At 37.4% G+C, this 23,292-nt stretch overlaps 1 pseudogene; it reads left to right on the forward strand.

Moving 5' to 3' along the window:
• Positions 1–1,759, forward strand: part of LOC122070227 — a 41,207-nt pseudogene extending 39,448 nt beyond the window's left edge.
• Positions 1,760–23,292: the final 21,533 nt, after the last annotated feature.

Consider the following 23,292-nt stretch of genomic DNA (forward strand, 5'->3'; position numbering starts at 1 on the left):
ATGAAATGAACAGGAGTCTAGAAGAAGTTTGAGAAACTCAATTAGTTGTTGGTTTCTTGTTCTTGATTCTAACGTTCAGAAACTCCAGTCTCTGGCGGATTCCGAAATAATCCATCTTGGGTCATAAGGTGCAGACTCTACTTATTAATGCCAGGAAAAAATTGTTAGACTTTTAGTTAACTAGATTCAATACACTCTCCAGATGACAGAGTAAAGCAGAAGCCCAGAGATTCTATGATACAGTACTCAAGTTTGATCAGTGATGAACATTGAGGAAGTACATCAATAAACTCTGAAAGTCAGAGTTAAACCTAGAGTATTCCTATACAATAGGATCATGGATGCACTTGTAAAAATGGACCATTTGGATTTGGCAATGTCTGTTCATGAGGATTTTAAAGAGGATGGGTTTGTGGAAGATTGTGTTACTTATATGATCCTATTAAAGGGTTGTGTAAGGCAGGCAGGGCTGATGGGATTTAAGGGTTTGGGTAGAAATGTATGGGGATGGGGTTGAACCAGATGTTATGGCTTACACAACTTTGATCACAGGTTTGTGCAAGGGGAATGATTTTTTTTAAGGAGATGAGAGAGAAGGGTTATTTGATAGATAAGGCTGTCTTATGGTTCATTGATTGAAGCATTTGTGGCAAATAGGAGGTTGGTTTGGCTTGTGACTTACTGAAAGATCTAATGCAATATGGCTATCGCACCTGATCTGTCAATATACAATTCTTTGATAGAAGGTTTATGTAATGTGAACCAGGTTGACAACGATTACAAGGTTTTCCAAATCACAGCTCAGGAGGGTCCCCCTGACGTTATTACTATAAATCCCAAATTGGATCTTCCCAAGTTCTTCTCATTGTTGGTTGAAAAGGGGGACAGAGAACTGACAGCTTTACAAATGTATAAAGACTTGAAAGAAAAAGGATATTCCAGTGTTGCAATTTACAATATCCTTATTGGGGCTCTTCACAGCAGAGGGGACATCAAAGAACCATTATCACTCTTCAATGAGATGAAAAATTCAGATGTTAGACCTGACTCATCTACATATAGTTAGCTGCAAAATTGGAGAGATTGATGCAGCACTTTTGTTAGTTCGTGACTGCTTAGCAAGTGTCACTAGTGGGGCCATGGAGTTCAAGTACACTCTTACCATTGTCCATGCTTGTAAGTGAGGTAATGCTGATAAGGTGATACAAGTGCTGAATGGAATGGTATGTGCAAGAATGGAACTTCAGAGGAAGGAAGAAAGGTATTTGTACATATGAAAGATATGGCCTTCTAAGAGAATCAGATATGATCATATATGATGAGTTAATTATTGACGGCATGAGAAAAAAGATGGCAAGTCTGCTTCTGTCCGGGTTGAAATTTTTTGGTTTGAAATCAAAGTTGAAATCAAGCAGATTCTCCCTGTATTTTTTAACCCTGTGGTGTTGCTGATTCAGTGTCTGCTGAGCTCAGGGAAATTATTCAAGAATTGGAGATTTCCATACGAATGGGTGGCTTAAGGTCTATGTGGAAAGGGATTTCAGTTGGTGATTCAGTGGCTCCAAGACAGTAGAAAACAAGACGTTTGAGATATCTTTCTTATAATAAGAAGCACGGTAATTTTCTTTTACTTGGACATATAGGTCAGAAAACTCATTAGCTGATAAGCTTGAGGCACATTCTTTGTAATGTAGACAGTAGTACCCTCTAATGTAATTTCCTTTTCCTCGGGCTATGTTCAATTCATACCTTATTTCACTAGCCTAAAATTTTAAATGGAAAGAAAAGAAAAATTGACACTCAATTGTGAATTTCCACTGGCAGTTGAGTCACTTAATCCTATCAGTTTGTACTAAAGAATTCCAAGTTCAAGTTTCAGATCATAGAGTACAGCCTTTTGGTGCATTAGTTGCATCTGCATTTTATGAAGCATTTTTTGTGACAATGACCTAAATGTGATCTACATATCTCATTTTTTAGTTAACAGATCCATAGAATTTCCTAGTGATGTGTGATCCACTTATGATTTCAACCACACAGCCTGGTCATGTCAGAGCTAGACCAACAGATTGTAAGTAGAGCTGGCAATGAGCTTAACTGGTTTTAGTGAGGGCTGTGGTCGATCTGAATCTAACTTATGCACTCGGGAGCTATTAGATGAATTGGGCTCAAGCACCTCAAAAAGCTTTAGAAACTCAAGCTGAGAGAACATCTGAGTGGTAATTTCAGATTTTAAGCCAACAATGCTTCCTATGAACACAACTTCTTAATTGATTTCATCATTGTAGGCCAGTCAAAAATTAGATTATGATACATACCTAGTTATTCAACTATTTGAACTGATTGAGCATTAGAATTTATTACATAAATTTAGAACATGGAAGGTGATGGAAGTCGGCTATGATATCAAATTGGGAACACATTTGTATATGCTGCGTAAGGTACAACACCATTCATTTTCGATGGAAAATATCCAATAGTTAAACAACTATGTGTGAAAAAAAAAAAAAAACTGCAATAAAAACTGAATTTAATGCTTCCAAGTTCCAATTGTAGCTACTTTTTGATCTACAGTGGACCCATCAAGAATTATGCATCTCATTCCAACTCCTTTGGTGTCAATCTAAACATCCTAATACAACCTATGCATGTACAAATATAGGTCAAAGAAATAAATAATGTCATGAGAACCTTTCACCTTGATTAAGGCTAGCCATTATCCCTCTCTAGGTTGGACAGCTTGTGTTCAAGGACACTAACCCTGGCCATTTGTCCTATCCTTGAGCAATTTCCAAGCAGACCAACTACCTATTTATGACTTATTTGTGAGCTGCTCCATGTTGAGAACCTCAGGACATATTTTTTTTTTGGATTTGTTGAATTGGCTCAAAATGGATGCCCATTCATCCTTGCTGAAGGTAGTGTTTATAATTGCATATTTTAACAACTCAACAGCATACAGATTTTCTTTCTTATAATCACCTAATAATGCTTACAATCAACCATTCTGATTTCCCCGTCTGAATCTCAAATAGAAAACCCAAATTCATATCAGGATGATATTACATACCAAAAATTATTAGAAGAAATCAGATTCAAGTCGGGCTATATCTACAAAAACAGAAACTTGTAGGAAATTGCAAGATTTATTAGGCAGCCAGGTTTGGACAGTGAAAGATAACAACAAATATATATAGATTATTTAGCAAATCAAAAGGAAGATGTTTAATAGGTTTGTGGATTAAAGTGATAGTAAGGATTGAAGAACTTAGGTTTAAGAAACAACCTTGGATAAATATGTATCAAAGTAGAATCAACGACTCAAAATATACTGCTGCGAGAAATACATGACCCAGAGCATATTTATCCAAGTTTCTGCAACACTGCAACTACACTTCTTCAAGGTCTTGAAGAAGCAAGAGTATTGGGGATGAATCCATAGAGGTGAGGACAGACTCTAGGGAGCTGATGATGTTTTTTTCCTCAAAAAGAGATCCAAGTAAATGGCTATCAGAGCTATTTTATATTTTGTTTAACATAGAAAGTTCATTGAAATGTTTTAAGTTAGTTATTTGGAAGGAAAATTTGGATAACTGTATATGTCGTGTTAATGCTATGGCTGTGAAGGCCAGAGATGATAGAATTAGGATTTTTGCTATGGAGTATGTATCTATCAGTGCTTATGTTTGGGGTCAAGAGTTTTTGGTATCAAAAAAAAAAAAAAAAAAAATTCACCACAGGAATAAGATCGAAAAGTGGCCCTTGAAAACCTTAGAATGGTCAAGTAAAAGTGTTCAGAGCATTATAGTGATGTCCCAAACTCCCAATATGGAGCTTTTCTTCACTCATCATTTATTCTGTTGTTGGTTTGGACTCTTTGGACACCCAATGGTAGATTCAGCACTTCGTGCAATAAGGGAGGAAGAGGAGAAATTATGACCATTGATTGGCAAGAAATATCTTTACCCTGTGTAAAGAGAAACTCTCTCCTAGATAATATAACATAGCAGTATTCCTCTTCATTTGAAATATCAGAAAAATATACTAGATTTAACTAGTCATTGATCCATCAAGAGTAACCAAAACAGAGCTAGATTGGGTGACCAAATGGTATAATTAAGCTCCAGAATATGGCCTTGTTGATCTCTCCAGGAACTCCTACCCCTCCCCCCACCTTCTAAAAAAAAAAACCAATAGCAGTAAAATCACTAGAAAACTTTATGGAGACAAGGCTATAAACATAATGAGAAGCTTTAAAATATGAACTAAATAACATAGTGGGAAGCTTTAAAATATGAACCGAATCTAAGAAACCTAAGTAGGGTTTCTCATGTAGGATTAAAATCTCAAAAAGAGATATAAACCTTTGACCCATAGATCACCATAGATAGATTAAAAACACTAAGAACAATGGGATAAAAACTATAAACAATAAAAGCATACCTTGTTTGGGATCCATAGTTAAGCAAAGCACAGCAGAAAGCCTTTTGATCCACATAGCACTGTACTTCTCCTCTATTCCCCTATGATCACTGGCTAGATGAGGAACCTAAATGTACAAGGGTGGAAGCCACAAGAAACCCTGTTTCTTTACCTTTCTCCCTCTCTCTCTAGAATGCACGTTGTGAATAAGATTAGGGTTAGATGAGGGACCTAGCTTTCTATTTATAAAGTTTTTCAATGGACCCACTCATCACAAGTCCAATGGTTAACTAAAGCCCACACTAGCCAGATCATATTAAACTAATTAAAGCCCGTATGTCTCACTTAATTAGACCATATAATTAAGCTAGTTTTATTAAAGCACAAAAACCCAATTAATATAAGCCCATATAGAAATATTCTAACATTCTCCCACTTAGGCTATATTAATTGCTATTAATTTTTGAAAACTTATTTTGTCCTTAAAAAGCAATCTCAGGCTAATCATTACCTTAATGCACATGTCTTTAAAATGGTCTAGAGACATCTCTAATAGTCAATCTTGTCCCATACAGTCTCAAACACTGAATCACGGTAGTGACTGCATCATGTAAATGACACAGGACCTTCATGGTCACGAGAGCTCTCAACTCTACTGACATGGATTCAATATGGTAGTGTTGCAACTGGATAACACCCACATAATGGTTCCATATGTGTTATCCCCTTGTCAGCCCAATTTTTTCTCCCTTAAGTGGTACAACTACATTAGAGAAAATTCTTTATGTTTCCAATAAACTTGTATGTCTTATTTTCAATAACTCGATTTATACTTTATGTGTTTTAAGACATACCTTAAGACTAATAACTGAATGCCCCAGCCTTTGCTCAAGGTTAACACATACCTTAAGACATGCCAACATATAAAACACCCACGCGTTAAATACAACATTTATAACAAAGCTGCATTTTATTTAACAGAATTGCATGCAAAAGACAGTTAATATATAATCCCAAAATTACCAAAAAGTTAAAAGTACAGATGAAAATTTTATTACACAATAGAGCAAAATAAAATATCTCCCATTAAACAATCGCATCCCATGATGCTCCTAAGCCCATGCTAATGACAAGTCTCTCAAAAACATAAGAGCAAAGGCCTTTAGTCAGAGGATTAGCTACCATATCATCTGTACCAATATGCACCATTGTGATATCACCTTTCTTAACCTTTTCCTTTATGGTCAAATATTTGACCTCCATATGCTTGGACCCTGTGATACCATTATTGTTGTTAATAAACAACATAGCAAAATTGTTATCACAGTACAACTGGATGGGTCTAGCCACAAAATCAAACACTGTCAATTCCCTTATGAGGTTCCTGAGTAGCTGCTCCATAGTATGCTACAAATTCTGCTTGTATAGTTGAAGAAGTTATCAATTTTTGTTTTGCACATTTTCACGATACTGCCCCACCCACCATTAAGAAAATATATTTTGATATGGACTTTCTATCATCTTGACAACCAGCAAAATCAGAGTCTATATACCGTACTAGCTATAGGTATTGAATACGTCTGTAAATCAGCATATAATTCTTTATCCCCTTTAAGTACCTCAAAACCTTCTTGGCAGCAACCTAGTGATCGTGACCAAGGTCTGACTGATATCTGCCTAGAACTCCTATTGCCAAAGCAATATCTAGTCTAGTACAAACTTGAGCATGTGTGATACTTCCAAGTGCACTATCATAAGGTATTTTCTTCATTAAGTCTCTCTTAATATTACTTTTAAGGCACTGTAATAAGCTCAGTTTATCACCCTTGAGAATTGGAACATTTCCAGATTTGTAATCTAGCATACTGAATCTCTCCAGAATACGATCAATATATGCCCTCTGAGAAAGATCTAATAGTCGACAAGAACGATCCCTATGGATCTCAATGCTAAGGACAAAAGATGCATCACCAAGGTCCCTTAATGTCAAACTCCTTAGATAATAGTTGCTTTGTCTCATGCAACAATCCTAGATCACTTCTTACAAGCAAGATATCATCCACGTAAAGTATTAGGAAAATAAATTTGCTCCCACTGACCTTATGATATATACACTAATCTACCTGGTTTTTGACAAAACTGAATGAAGTCACAACACTATCAAACTTAAAGTACCATTGCCTAGAAGCTTGTTTGAACCCATAAATAGACTTATTAAGTTTACATATAAGATGATTAGAACCATTCATAGCAAAACCTTCAGGTAACTCAACAAGCTCCCAAACACCATTATATTTCATCAATTGCACTTCATCTTTCATTGCATTCAACCACAAATCTGACTGAGGACTAGAAATAACATCTAAATAAGAAACTGGATCAATCACACAACCAAGATTATAGTCATGTTCTCCCAAATAGACCATATAGTCTGGTGGTATGGCTGTGGTATGGCTGACCTCCTCACCCTGGTGGATCTCTTAAGTGGAGCCTCCACAACCTCATCTTGCACCTAAGAGACCTCAGTAGGAGCTATATCTACAACATGCTCTTGTATCTCACTCAATAGGTGCAACAATCGGTGTAGTCCATTTAGATAGGTAGAGTAAATGATACAGTCGTCCCAACCTCACTACTATTCTTTATAGTCTAAAAACAACTACTCTTATCAGTCACGTCAAGTTCCAGAAACTTTACTATCTGTGATTCCACAATTCTAGTACATTCCCAAGGGTTATATAATCGATACCCTTTCAAATGATCAGGGAAAGCAACAAAGTAGCAACGAGTAGTTTTGGAGTCCAACTTGCTCAAAGTTGGATTATACAACTTTACTTCTGTAGGACAACCCCAAACTCTAAGATTGTTCAAACTAGGTTTCCATCCAATCCATAATTGAAAAGGAGTTAATGGAACAACTTTAGTAGGGACTCAGTTAAGGATGTAAAGGGCAGTCTTCAAAGCCTGACCTCATAAAAATTGAGGTAAATTTACCCTATTAACCATACTTCTTATCATATCCATAAGGTGTGATTACGCCTTTTGGCCACCCCATTCTGTTCAGGACTCTCAGCATAGTAAATTGACCTACTATCCTAGAATCCTTTAAGTTGTCCAGCATCTCTGTTTGCATAATATTCACCACCCCGGTCTGATTTAACAACCTTGATAACTTTTCCCAACTATCTTTTGACTTTAGTCCTAAAAAATCTTAAATTTATTAGGAGATTCAAACTTTTTCTTTAATAACCATATCGGGAATAGTCATCAATAAATGTGATGAAATAAAAATTTCTACATAAGGTAGCTGTATAGGGTCCACTGATGTCAGTGTGAATGACCTCTAGTAGGTCAGAACTATGGATTGCCGACTTCTTCTTTATCTTGGTCATTTTTCCTTTACAACAGTCTACATATGTCTCTAGGTCACCTTCAAGAGTGGGTAGGATGTTAGACTTTATCAACCTTTCAACTCTTTCCTTAGAAATGTGATTAAGCCTTTTATACGACAACATGTAAGACTGTTCCTTAGGTAAAGGCCTTTTGGGAAGATTTCTTTCAACATTATAATAGACATAAATATCATGAGGAGCCAAACACAATCTATATAGTCTATATGACATAGTACAGTAACCAACTTTATTTGAATTGAAGAGCAAATTAACCATAGCGTTCTTTATTTCAAAATGGTAATCACACAAGTCTAAAACTGAAACATAAATTAAATTCCACCTAAATGACGGTATATAAAAAGTGTTTCTTAACATCAATTTAAAACCAGAGTCTAAAATTAAAATAACATCTCCCACGAATTCTACGTCAACTTGTTCATTGTTCCCACAATGAGCTTTGATTCATCCTTATTTGGCTTCCTCTGGTTTATGAATCCCTATATGGTAAAAGCAATATGATTAGTTGCACCGCTATCTAGCCACCAATAACTGGATGTGGCTTCTAATAAATTGGATTCACAAACAAGTGCTAAAGAATTATTACCTGCATGCTCACATTTAGATAACTAAATCTTGTACTTAGGGCATTCCTTCTTCGTATGATCCTTTTTTCTTACAAAAGAAGCAATGACCACCCTCCTTCTTAGAAGACAGTTTCTTAGGATCCAAATTGCTAGATTGACCAGACTCCTTTTTGATTTCCTGAGCTACGTTATTAGTATGAGATTTAGGCTTTTTACCTTTATGAAAACTTGAGCTAGAAGCAAACAAGGGTGTGTGGATTTTCACCTTCTTTAGTTTTTCTTCCTTAGCAACAACTCTAGAGATTAAGTCATTAATGGTCCAGGTTTTATCTAGGGAGTTATAATTGATTTTGATGATCCCAAATTCAAAAGGAAGGGCATTTAAGGCTTGATGGACAATGTAAGGATCAGGAAGAGAAATAATTAAGGCTTTAAGTTTGGTTTGGTAATCCGCCATCCGAATGATAAAGCCCCTAACACCTCCAGAACCATCATACCTCAAATTGAATAGTTCTTGCAGAAGAGCTCAGCATTTGATGAGACTCTGTACCTGAGTGCTACTGCTTCCATCATCTCCTTAGCAGTGCAATCAATAGGCAAACCACTTTTTAGGTGATCTTTGATTGACCTCCTTATGGACAGGAAACATATGCGATTGCTCTTTACCTATTCAGCATACACCAATTTTTTATCATCAGTGCTCTGATAAGTGAGATCTGCTAGTTTATTCATAATAAGGAATGTGTGAACATCTGCCATTTCTATAGCAAATAATACATCATCTTTCCATTTCTTGCAATTGGACCCAGTAAGAACCTCAATAGTAACTATATCATTGTTGATAGAAAAGGTGACAGAAAAATAAACAATGTTTAGCGTAATGTGAGTACTGTGTAACTTAAAAATATATAAGTACACCAATTGAGAGTTCACAAACATCATTACATCAACACCTTTGGGCTGAATTCATAATATGCAATTGTAGAACCCTCCATATATCAGTGGTCATGAAAACATATTCCAACCTTTGATGGGCTATCATCTTTAGGTGTATAGACTACTTGGGTTAATCAATTTTCAACCATATACTATCTATGTGACCCGTTAAGTACTAACATACAATCATCTCCTTTGGGTGTATGATTATGCATTAGACCTAGAGACATCCCACTACCGTATAAGACTGATATTCCATAAATTCAACGAAGAAGACCACTGTGGTGGCTAAAACTTAATCAAATTCATGAAACTCTCTCATACCGGGACATAATTAATATCACTGATATCAAACCAAATAATATGTAATTTTAGACTTGAAGACAAGGGGCTAAAAATTGTCCCTAAAATACATTAGATGCGAATAACATTGTCTAATACTTTAATCATCCATTAGGATATTTTTTCATTTATTTTTAATCCCATGAACAGTACCATGGGTACTATTCATCCTCTATAGTTAGGGTTTTAAACCTAATCATCCTTAATCAATTAGGGTTTTAAAAAAAATCATCCCTAATCGATTAGAGCTTCAAAAAATTAATCATATTTAATTTATGGATCCAATTCAAAAACTATAATCCATCACTCATAAATTTGATTAAGGGTTTAAACCTAATCACCCATAATCCATGGATTCAATCCAGAAACTTTAATCTATCCCTTGCAAACATAATTATGGTTCTAAACCTAATCTATGGTGGCTCTGATACCATATGTAGGATTAAATTCTCAACAAGAGATATAAACCTTAGACCCATAGATCACCATAGATAGATTAAAAACACAAAGAACAATGTGATAGAAACTATAAACAATAAAAGTGTACCTTATTTGGGATCTATAGTAAAGCAAAGCACAACGGAAAACTTTCTGATCCATGTAACAAGGTACTTCTCCTCTATTCCCCTATGATCACTGGCTAGATGAGGAACCTGAACGTACAAGGGAGGAAGCCATCAGAAGCCCTATTTCTTTACCTTTCTCCCTTTCTCTGCAGAATGCACATTGTGAATAAGATTAGGGTTAGAGGAGGGACTTAGCTCTCTATTTATAAAGTTTCGCAATGGACTCACTCATCACAAGTCCAATGGTTAACTAAAGCTCACACTAGTTAGCCCATATTAAACTAATTAAAGCCCGTATGTCTCACTTAATTAGACCATATAATTAACCTGGTTTTATTAAAGCATAAAAACTCAATTAATATAAGCCCACATAGAAATATTCTGACATCTCATGCCAATTTGAAAGTAGGTTACACATTATAAAATCGATTGCTATGAACTAAGGTTCCTTGGTTTGAGATTGTTTGGTTCTCCGGTCACCTTTCCTGCCACAGCTTCATCACTTGGAGTGCCTTGTCTTATGGCTTTCTGATTGGGGATCTTTTTCATAATCTGCACATCTCTGGCACTTGTGCATTGAGTTGGGTTGGGATATCACATAACGGACTAGAACTTATTTACCAACTTCCCCCTATGAATTATTGTATGATGAGGGAAGAAGACAAAAGACAAAATGATAGGTCAGTAATAGAATCAGAGGCTGCAACATCCCTACTCTTATCAGCAGAACTCAAAGGACAAGATGATAGGTCAGTAAAAAAATCAAAGGGTGCAACACCCCTGCTCTCATCCTCAACTTCTAGCAATTGTTTATTATGAGCATCGTCCAGCTTCTGGCAAACATTTCCTCTTAGACTCTCCAAAGAGCTTCTCAAAAGCTGTAACTCCTCCAAAGAACTGTAATTATCAACATCAATCAAATCCAACCAGAAACCCACGTTCTTTCCCTCACAAGAATATTGATCCAATTGTTCCCTCTCCTTTTTCCCTTCCCATTTAGCTTCAGTGATTTCTTTGAAGGGTATGTTATGGAGGTATTGATCAATAACAACATCAACAGAGGAGGTCTGGGAGACGAAAGTCTAAGGGTTTCTTGCAAGTGAGAAGACAACCATGGCAATCTTGGCATTACAGAGGCCACTGGTGTTCAAGGCTTTGCCAAAAATGCCCTTCGCCTCTTGGAAAAGGTCACATTCACCTTTTTCTTGTCATTGGTCTTTTCAAACGTTATTTTTCTCTTACCCATTGCAGTAGCAGCCACTGCATTTCAAAATTCCACATATAAAAGAGGAAAACCAAGTCATTCAACTGAAATAAGATTATAAAAAAAAAAAAAAAAAAACAAGAAATTTAACAAAACCGCTACGTTTCAGAATTCCCATATGTAAAAGTGGAAAACCAAGTCATTCAACTAAAATAAGATAAAAAAATAATTAAACAGGAAATTTAGAAAACCACTGCATTTCAGAATTCCCATATGTAAAAGTGGAAAACCAAGTCATTCAACTAAAATAAGATAAAAAAATAATTAAACAGGAAATTTAACGAAATACACTTCAATAGTTCCATGCACAAATAGTCCATACAAAACTACATTGAGCTTTGTATAATATTAAGATACTCAGTCAGTAAATAGACAACATAATACCATTTAACTTCCATCTCTACCAAATGATGTTGCAGAGAAAATTTGAGCAGGACAGAAAGCGGATACAACAATTGAGAGCTGCAAGGAAGTTTTGGCCTTACTGAATGATGCAAACCCATCAGTAAGGATGTTGCATCAGAAGTACACCATTTGGACGTTCAATGTTACATTGTAAAAGCTGAAAAGAACTTTTCCCATCAAAAGGGTGAGATGTTTTTGAAAAGGAATGCAAGGAAATGACTCTGAATATAATTTTTTATTTTTTGCGTATTTAAGATGAGTATGCTTTCTAAACACTCCCCCAAAAGAAAAGAGGTCGATTCATACTTCACAAATTTCTTAATGGTGATTTAATCTTCTATATGCAAGTTGCCGCTACTGCTCCCTTGACACTTATTTCAATGTGAACTTCATTCAAATAAAAAGGTGAATTTTTTCATGCTTGTTTAGTGTTGTGAACTAGCTAATATTTCTGTTCCCCGCCCATGTCTTACCTACAAAAGGAGAAGGGGAAGGGGGCAGGGGAGTTCATTCACTAATTATTTAACATGAATCTGCATGTGATGGCAAAAGGGATCCTCTAGGACCAGATTTTTTATTTTGGGTGGGGTGAGGGATTGGGTTTGGAATTTATAAGAAGGAATAGAAAAAGAGAAAACCAGATTTGTGTGCATAGGGCCACAACAGAACTAAAATCCATAGACATAAACAAGAAAGTATAGCAAAACAAAGTGCGGACTAGATCCAGATAAAAGTCTCAAATATTTGTCCAAAACAACTATAGCTGAAACTCCACAAAAATAAAACCATTAACATTAGCACCAACAACCAATAATCCCTAAGGCTTTGTTTGGTTGCCAGGGGAATGCAAATTTTTTATGTAAAGTGAAATTTTTTTTCCAGAAAAAATAAATTGAGATGTTTGGTTGGAAGGGAAATATATTTTACATGTAAAAAAAATTTCACATATACACTAAAATTTCCCATTTTGTTTTCCGACCAAATTAGGAAGAAAAAACAAAACCATATTCTCATTGTCTCTCAATCACTCTCGCGACTCTCAAGTCTCACCTCGCTCATGACTCGATCTCTCTCTCACGCAACTCTCAGTGCTCTCATGACTCTCACCCTGCGCACAGGGTGAGACGATCACTCTCTCACGTGATTCTCAGCGATCTCTCTCTCAGGCGACTCTCATCTTGCTCAAGCAGGGTGAGACGATCTCTTTCACGCGACTCTCATTCTGTTAGTGGTTTTCCTTCTCTACAAGTTGTTGGTTCTCTTCCTCAAGAGAAAATTTGGAATCTCTTCCTCAGGTTTGATTTCTTCTTCACTTATGTTCATTCTCTTCTTCATTTTGTATCTCTTTTTCATTTTGTAACTAAGCTGTGTATTTTTGCAATACATTGGTATGTGAGTATTGATCCTGCTCATCAAGTGTTTGATGAAATGTTTCATAGAGATTTGGTTTCTGTTAGTTTAAACATCCAACCCACCTTCACTGCTTTGTGAAAAAACTAATTTCATCTCAGGTTATAAATATCAAAATGCATTTTATATAGGTAATGAGGCCAATGTCATTGAAGCCATGCCTTACAGCTCTGCTTGAACTAATATTGGTATTGGGGTGCGGAAATAGAGATTGAGACAGGGCATATACTAAGGTTACCACAATCTACATTACAGGCAAAAGCGATACCCATTTATGTAGCTAGTCCACAGTGTAGTTTTGGCAATTAGTGAGCGTAAAGTCAAGAGAGCAATAGTGGCAACAGAAGTAGTAAAAATTAAGTAATTCAATTAAAGATAGATATATTACCAAGAGAGGCATGTCTCTCCTAAAGCATTGTTGGATGCTATACAACAAGTAGATGGATTTAGCGAAGATACACTTGACATCGTCTTTGATTTCCTCATGGTAAATGAACCTCAAGCAAAGGCATTTTTAGTTAGGGATGTGGAGCAATGGAGGAGGTGGATCTTGAGGTTTCTTGATCAAGGCCATTGATGTGGTAAGATAAATACAATCATTAGTTGTTTTATTCAGATTTAGGATGCGATTGGTTGTCACTTAGATCACACTGACTTGGTTTTAGTTGCCATAGCATCAGAGTTCATATAGTTTGCACCGAAATGAACACATATCCATTTATCAATTATGTTTGGATGAGTAATAGAATTTGTTTCATTCCTTAAAAATGTAGAATGAACTACTTCTTACTAATCAGAAAGAGTTCTCACAGTACATGAAAATTTTTCTTTGTAATTTAATAGGTAAATTCTTGCATCTCTTAAATGCCTTCCTCTTCTTCTTCTTGTGTTTGTTTGTTCTATGCAGAGGTCATCTAGGAGGGATACCAACTGAAGGAAATGACAAGGGATTCATAGAAATGCAACCAAGTTTATATAATGTTGTGCCTGAAGATGATACTTATAAGGGAGAGATCAAAATTGGCTTTAAATTCACAGCAAATGTATGAATTTCTGTTTTTTAAATCTGTTTATGCATGGATTTATGTCAGCCCTTTGAATCTAGAATTAAACAGAAGTCAGCACTGATGATCTCCTAATCTGCAGGTAGAAGTGCAAAAGGATTGCGTGTCACTACTTCCATGGTCCAAACCCACCTTCCAACCCAAAATGTTTAAAGTAATGCAATTGGGCTTGGGATCTTTTTGAACATTAGATATTTTTCATGAACAGTAATGTCATGAATGAAGTTGATTAGTTTTTTATTATCAGATGAACTTAATATGATTTTTCTATTCATTTCCATGAAATGAAAAGTTACAAAGTGTTTTAGTTGAAAACAAACTTCTAATATGATCACTGAACATTTTTCCAAGGATCGTCACTGTACTTGTTGGGAAAGCTTTACTTCTTTTTATAAGTTCTAGTATTTGGGTTCACAGTTCATTATATCACCATATGCCTTCACAAGCAGCAATCCAAATAGACAGAGGTTTACACTTTTCTGATTGTTGTTTATATTTTAAAGAATAGTAGTTGAATGTACTATGTGTGTGTGTGTGAGAGAGAGAGAGAGTGATTCTTTTTATCTATTAATTGCTATTGTGTGCACTGCATTAATGGAGAGCTTCTAAAACAACCTAACAATGGCTCTAAAAGGAAATGCCCACTATCAGTCTTCTTTACCTTAAAAATTTCCATAAAAATTTTGAATTTGCTTAAAGGGAGTGAGAAAGTCACTATTGAACAAAGAATTAAGTACAAGTTGTTTGTAATGATAATTAATAGGAGAATAAAACTTGTATATCATATGAAGTCATGCATCCAATGTATTGTATTCATTGAAATTTCATTTTTCAAATTCATAAATTAGGGTGGCTTTGAGGCTATTAAGCCTTTTAAATTTTTTTTGCCTCTTCTAGTAAATATATATAGCATCTTGGATTATTAGTTTTTAAAATTTTACATCTATTTTACATCCAACCAAATAACTCTTGGGAAATAAATTTCACTTTACTTCTATTGCAACCAAACGACTCAAAAGGGAAAAAAAAATTCCTTCACTTCCCTTCCCTTCCCTTCCCTTCCCTTTCCATTTCCCTTGCAACCAAACGCAGCCTAAAGATAATTGAGAATCCAGTATTGCTCTTCAAACATTCTGGAATTGCATTCCATCTAAAAGTCCACGCCATATCATGAAGTAGCAACCTGAGTAATGCTTACTTATGTTGTTAATGCCTTGCTGACTTTCAGTATTTTATGTTATTAAAAAAAAAATCTTAATTATTATTATTTTTTGGTATGATCATTTAAAACCCTGTGAGTAGTAATACTGACATTTTGCTCATATATCAATCTGAATTTCTAATCTCTTTGAAGAAAATTTGCTTCTTTGTTTCTATATTTGGACTAAGCATACCTGTTAGTATTGCCATCGTCAGGAAGGGAAGCCATGCTAACTAGCAAATAGAAAAATCTGGAACAATTGGGTGGAGGGACTGACTAGTACATAAGGGGATATAATGTCTCATTGGTAATCAATGTGGGACTGGGTATTTAGAAGCATCATCCTTGTTTTTTCATTGTCATTCCATACTTCAACGTAGTGGACCAAGAGGTGTTTTACAATTTATCTTCTGTGAATTGAACCTGATTGGGTGGTCTTTTCTTCTGCTCCAATCCCATCTTTCACATATTCCAGTGAAAGGAATTCATAAATCATGTAGTAACTGCTCTCCTCTGTCTCTTAGCAGAGAGATCTCTATCACCTCCACAGTTAAGATTCCATCAGAATCTCCCAAAGTGAAACTAACTACTATGATTCCTATCAATACAGCTAAACCGACAGTGCGAGCGCTTGATTTTAATTCAAGTGGATCATACACTTCCGGCTCGGTGAAAGATTCCATGAAATCATGGATGTGGGTAACATGCGGACAATAAAATCCTAATTGCTGAAGAGCACGCTTCTCAACTGTCGTACTAGATAACCTGAAGATTTTGACTGAACCTTACATTGCTTATAGGCACCTCATGAACCAAATTATTCTGGGATATCTCTTTCTGTGAATCAGATCCTACATAACATTACTCCTTTAAACCTCTGACAATAGTCTCTCAGCCATTTTCAGATCAGTCATCACCAGTGGATTGGCAAGCCACCTGAGATTTCCCCATGTTGCAAGTTGCAACATAGGTTCTTGGAAACATGCGTTCTCTGCAATCTTAGTAGACTTTTGGTCTTTCACTGCTTGAATATTTTCTTTTTTTTTTGGATACTGGGCATTGCTTAAATATTGAAATTTTATGCTGGTTTCTCCTTCGTGGAATACCACATCAGCAGAAGAGGGTAGATTTTATTTCCTACACTTTAAGGAAAGATGGTTCTTTTGTCGCTGATGGGGACATCAAGACGTACAGCAAAAGAAAGAAGACACAACCTTCTTTGTGGTTGGAGGATTAGAAGAAGGAAGAGGAGGGAAGAAGAAGAAGAAAGGAAGGCTCGATGCAGCCTTTCCAGTACTGGATCGAGTCCTCTCCTTCCAAAATTTTCCAAGATTGTGTGGTCTCCACCAAATCTGATAGTTTAGTAGTTTTATTTCCTAGGATTTTGTTTATTTAAGTCTTTTAAGTTAATTAGGAAACTAAGTAATTATCCTATTGAGTTCTTTTTAGAAAGTTTCTTTGTTTATGAAATAGCATTCCTAGAATAATCTTTTCATTTTAGTAATTAGTCTCTTATTTATGTAAGACCATTGGCCAAGGTTCTAATTCCATGAATGAAGAATATTCAAAGAAAAAGAACTCCCCAACCCCCCCCACAATTTCTCTCTCTCTACCCTCTCCCTTTTCTCACCTCTCACTCTCGCCCCTCTTCTCTTCTTGCTGCTCTCTCATCTCACCTCACCCTTTGCACTCTCTGTCCCTCTCGGTACTTCTATACTACTGCAGCCATTAGTCACAACAGATTGAAGGCCATCTCAGTCGTATAAGCTCCATCGGACTGCTGCTAGACACTTCATCATCAAGCTGAAATTTTTTTCTTCATCAAATAAGGTGGATTGCACCTCTATTTTGGAAGACTTCGGGTTCTTCTTTTCTCCTCAGACTTCAGACAACAAGGAAGTATGTAAAGAACCCCCCTGTTCTACATTTATTGGCCTCCCATTACCTCCATTAGTCCCCACTGAAATCTGAACATCTACCTTTTCTTCTTTTTAAGCCAATACTTATTGTTTTCCCTAAAGAAAATTTTGCTGTTATACCTTTCATTAGTTGGTTGATTTTGGGCATTGTTTGGTTTGCTTAGTTTGCTTAATGTCTTGATAGACTCGTGCTAAACTTATCACATAGTTGCTGCCATGTTCCCTACCCCATATTCTCACCTGAAACTTGAGTGAGTTTATGTGCTTTTATGCTTAGACGATTATTGTTCATTGTTACATTATTCATTAATCTCACTTTACTTGCATGTCAATCTTGTTTGCTGAGCTTTCCTTACCCTATCCAACCCAAGCCCCTTGAGTCTACCCTACTTGGCTAGTTAACCTTGTAGGAAACCTAATAACCTAGGAACCCCATACTTCATATTGGTATTAGAGTATGATTTTGTCTAGGTTTAGGGTAATTAGGTACTGCTTTTCCTTGTTTACATGTCTTACCTTTCGAGGTCTAATCTTCGTCACCATCTGTCCATAGTCGAGCATGAGCTAAGAGAGCAGTACAATAGATTAGAGGACACCCTTTTCTTTCTTAAGTTGGTGGGACCAAATAGCATTGGATGTTATTCCCTCCAAAAGAACATACTTGAGAGGGAGATTTTTTACCTCAAGATTGAAAGGGCTAGCTACTTGTCTCAATTGGAGATTCTAAGTAGACCTTGAGTCGTTGGTGGCAACCATACCTTGGCTGCCCATCTCCTTATGTCCACTCATAGTAGTAGAGCATACCAGGATATGTCTGACCCTCCTAGTGCCTCCACCCAATCTGAGCAACTGGCTGAATTCATGAAAGCCGTCCAAGCCATACAGGAAACACAAGCTGCCCATCTCTAAGCCCTTACAGATAAGTTAGCTACCCTTGAGACAAGTGCCCAAAACCCTGACGGACGGCAAGGCCGTAACACAACTGGCACTGAACCCAAGGGGAGAGGCCCTAACCTTGAGGAAGTAAATGAGAATAACCAAACTTATGATTATGACCAGATAGGGGATAACTTTCAAGGCCTAGGGCGTGGTAGGGGTCGAGGCCCACCACCAAGACGCCAAACCTAAAATGGAGATGATGAGGGTTATAAGCATCCTGATAGGGGCTTTGATGTCAGACGGATGATTAAGGTAGATGCCCCTACCTATGATGGTCAGATTGATGCTAGGATCCTTCTAGATTGGATCAAGTAGATAGATAGGTACTTCGATTTCTACGATATGCTAGAGGAAGTCCGCTACCGATTTGCTAAGTTCAAACTTATTGGAGCTACCAGGACTTCTGGACAGACCTAGAGTACCAGGAGGACCACCTAGAACTTGAGCCAATCACTACCTGGGTCGAGATACAAGAGCGGCTCAAGAGGGAATTCTTACCTATCACTTATAGGCTCCAATTGTTGAATGAAATGAATACCCTGAAGCAAGAAAAGTTGACTGTGACCGAATATATAAGCAAGTTCAATGAATTGAAAATTAGAAGCCGTATTCGGGAGAATGTTGAGTAGACACTATCCAGATTCCTTACCGGACTCAACTCCGAAATTCAGTCTCGTATGGCACCCCACCTGGTGCGAGACGTTCCACAGGCCTTCAGGATAGCCCTTAAGGTGGAATCATCCATGAGAACTTATTCTCAGAGGAAGAGCTAGCAAGCTGGGGAGTCCCAATTTAGAAAATCACCCCAAGGATCAACTGGATTCCCAAAACCCACTGCTACACCACAACGTCAATTTGACAAAAAGGGTAAAGGAATTTTTGGAGAAGCACCCAAGAGTAGTGGGCAACAATAGTGCTTCAAGTGTCACGGGTTTGGTCACTTCTCTAGAGAGTGTCCCAATAGGAATCTTTATGTCGGAGAGTAGACCCCTGAAGAAGGTGACCAAGAGGGGTTTTAGGACCATAAGTATGAGGACCATAGACCTGATGAGACCATAACTAATGAGGACACCGAGGAGGTCGGTGACCTCAAGCTTGGCTTTGTGTGTTGTATGGTCTCACAATGTAGGAGTAGCGATGATTGGCGACAAACTAATATTTTCATCACTTACACATGTCATCAAGGTAAGAACTGTCGTGTTACCATAGACAGCAGGAGTTGCATGAATGTGGTCACCAAGAGCGTTGTTGCTCGAATGGGCCTCAAACCTAAACTCTACCCCAAGCCTTACAAGGTTGCTTGGGTTGATCAGTCCACCATTCCCGTTAATCTGAGGTGTTTAGTTCCCCTACACTTTACAGGATATGAGGATCGAGTGTGATGTGATGTCCTAGAGATGGATGTTGCCCACATTAGCCTAGGTAGACCCTGGTTATATGATCAGAATGTCACCAATTATGGGAAGTCTAACACCTATGTCTTTGAGTTCAAAGGGAAGAAGATTAGACTGACCCCCAGTGCCCCTAAGGAAGTTAGGGTTCCAGAACATAAGGAAAGTACATCCACACACACCCCCATAAAAACACTCAACATTTTAAATCAACAACAATTTGAAGGAGAGCGTCAAGAGTCAGGGGTGATTTATGCTCTAGTTGCCGTACAGAGTAATACCGATAGGTCACGCTTATTCACTGAGGCTCATAGAGAAGTGCCACCCTTGTTGAGGAAATTCGAGAGGTTATTACCTGAGGAACTACCTAATGAGTTACCGCCTATGCATGACATCCAGCACACTATTGACCTAGTTCCAGAATCCTCTCCCGAACTTACCCCATTATCGAATGAATCCCAAAGAACACGTGATGAGCACAATAATATGTGAAATCTTAGGGATATAAGTATACATTTTGCCCCACTTTGGATAGTACTACTTTTATTTTTCTTTTTTTTTTTAGTTTCCAAGTTTATAAGAGAAAGTGCTTAAAGTGAATCAAGAACTAGTCCAAAGGTGGGACCCACTCATTGGTACCACATCCTCTCTCCTACAAAATCCTGAAGATTATTCTCTCTCCTTGCCACCTCACAAGATCTTGAAGATGTTATGTAGAGATTCCTTTCTGATTTAATCAAGATTGCAAGATATTGGTTAATATTTGCTAGGAAGGAATAGAATTTGTTAATTTTGAAAACGGATTCTCTCTTTCCTCACACAATATCTCAGAGAATGAGGATTTTTACAAATATTTTATTTTATTTTATTTTCTTTCTTTTCTTAAAGAAGACTTGTAGAAGGAAGGAGGCAAGACAAAAGCCCTATAAAAGCCCCTTCCTCCCCCCTCCTAATTATTATTCCCCTTAGTTTATTTTTTAGTTTATGCTTAGTTTTCTTCTCTCTCTCCCTCTCTCACTCTTTAGTTTTAGTTCTTCTTTATTTTTGCTTTAATCACTTTTGTAATAGTTTTTTTTTATGTCAATTAATGCAATCACTCTTTTATTCTTATTCAGTCTTTTATGTTTATGATTTATGCAATTGAGTTGTAATTTTTTAAGTTATAGTTCTAGGCTTAGATCTAGGTGACAAGATCACGAGCCGTGGAGCATCTTTTTTTTCAAGTTCAATTTTTTTTTGCTTCAAGATTTGTTTTCTCTAGTACTAAAAATTTCAGATTTGATCTATTCCAGATCTGGTTTTTAGTACTGGTAGTATCTCAAATCACCCAAGCTTTCAAGTTCAAGCATTGATTCAAGTAAGTAGGCTCCTTCAATAATCTTCTCTCCCCCCTCTCATTCCCTCTTCTGACTACCCTTTCTTTCTTAATTTAGGATTTTAATTTCAGTCGTTACATTATTGCTATCCCTTTCCCCCAAGGTTCATCGCTAGTGTATGTGTTGGCTTTGCCCCTCCTAGCCATAGAACCATCAATTTATTGCTTTTATTTTAATTGTCTCCCTTTCCCTAAAGCCAAGTAGAGTAATCCTTGTAAGAGTGACTCTCTGGTCAAGTAGGGAAGCTCATATTATGATGCATCCCTAGGGCTAAGTAGAGAAACCTACTTGTGAGTCACTCTCTAGCTTTCTCCCCTTTCGTTTACTTTATTTTTATTTCAACATTTTTTTCCTTTATTTATTTTAATTGCATGGGTTGTTTATTTTTACTTATTTATTTATTTAATTTTAATTGCGTGGCTTGCGTCTTTAAATTCTTAGATGACGAATGGTTAGGACGTTATTTTAGATACATATGTTTAGGACGGTAGTTAGAATTAGATCACAACCATTAATAGGTTCACTTTCGTATTATTAAAAGAAAAAAAAATAAAATGGCTGCTCTATAATACCCTACTTCTTAAACCCGGTCTGATTACAGGGTTGACTCGGTTTAACCATGCAGGACCCGACCCGAAGAGGAGTTAGAGTGGGTTCTTTATAGACTATGATGGCAAGGGTAACCTTAAACACTAGCTGGCCCGACAAGTTCGAGCCAGTGCCAGAGGAGACGGGGGTACCCAAGCCGTGTACATGCACATATCATAAGGCCATGTACGGATAAAGCAGGTATGTAGCTGAATCTTAAGGTGCATACATATATTACATCTTATGTCAAGAGTGAGATTCGTGCCGAGGGCCAAATTCTGTCAAAATCTCACTTGTTGGCCAAGTTTTGGCCCTCAAGTGGGCGGACAGGTGGGCGCATCCACCCACCCGAGTGACCACCCATGTGATTGCTTAGTTATGTTAGGAAGTATAAATAGCATTTAAATTTTCCTTTTTCTTTTCTCATTTATGACACTCGGACGTTGGTGAGAAGAGTAAAGAGGAGAGAGAAAAGAAGGGAAAGAAGAGGAGAAGAGAAGGAAGAGGAAGAAGAGATGGATTTCAGCGGCGCCGAGGCCTAATCTTCCCATTCCGACGCCGGAAGAGTGATCTCCAACACTAGATCTACGTTTAGAGGTGAGCAAAGGCTAGGTTCCTTAAACTTTCACCATACCCAAGTAAAAACCCTTGATTTGGGTAGGGTTTCTTGAGGTCTTGCAAATCCCCTTTGAGATGATGAATCTAAGGTTTAATAGATGATCTATGTGTTGATTTTGAAGGATTTGAAGAAGTGTTTACAAAGTTGGAGAAGCATTGTTGATTTGAAGTGATTTTGGGGTTTTGAAGGAGTTCTTGAGCAAAGAAGGTAAGATGGCTTTCCATTCCTTAAATCTAACCTAGATCCAGGTTCGAACCACCTTATGAGACCTTGAATGTGTGGAGAATGGGTTTGGAAGAGCCCCATTTGATTCCCCAAAGGTTGGGAAAGGTTTAAGGGAAAATGGTCTTTCCTGCCAAGATCGGTGGGCCATTTGGCCCGCCTGTGGGCACCCGCCTGAGAGGGTAGGACCCTTGGCCCAACCGACGGGCCGACCGACAGGCCACCCTACCCGCCGATCTTAGCAGGACCCTCGGGCCCAACCGACGGGCCAGACCGGTGGGCCGACCTACCCGCCGGTCAAGACGGGTGGGTATGACTGGTGGGTCAGATAGGTGGGCTGTCCAACCCACCCGAGAGGCTCTGAACGTGATTTTTACGTCCGATTGGACCCAAAACGTACGTGTGACCTTATTTTAGGATTCTAAACATGATCTTGTCATTGGATCATGTTAATCTTGATCCCAAAGTGGTGAAATACTAACCCCCGTTCCCTTATGTTAGGTTCACCAAAGCGTACGCTTCTCGCACCGGATCTCTCCCGTACCGAGCGTGAGTCCTTGTACACTACAGGTAAGTGGGGAGAGGACATTTGGCATTGTTTCAAGGCATTATTTGGCATTCATTTAATCATATCTAGTCTAGCCATGTCATC

Source organism: Macadamia integrifolia, unplaced genomic scaffold, assembly GCF_013358625.1.
Source record: "Macadamia integrifolia cultivar HAES 741 unplaced genomic scaffold, SCU_Mint_v3 scaffold86, whole genome shotgun sequence".
Lineage (NCBI taxonomy): Eukaryota > Viridiplantae > Streptophyta > Magnoliopsida > Proteales > Proteaceae > Macadamia > Macadamia integrifolia.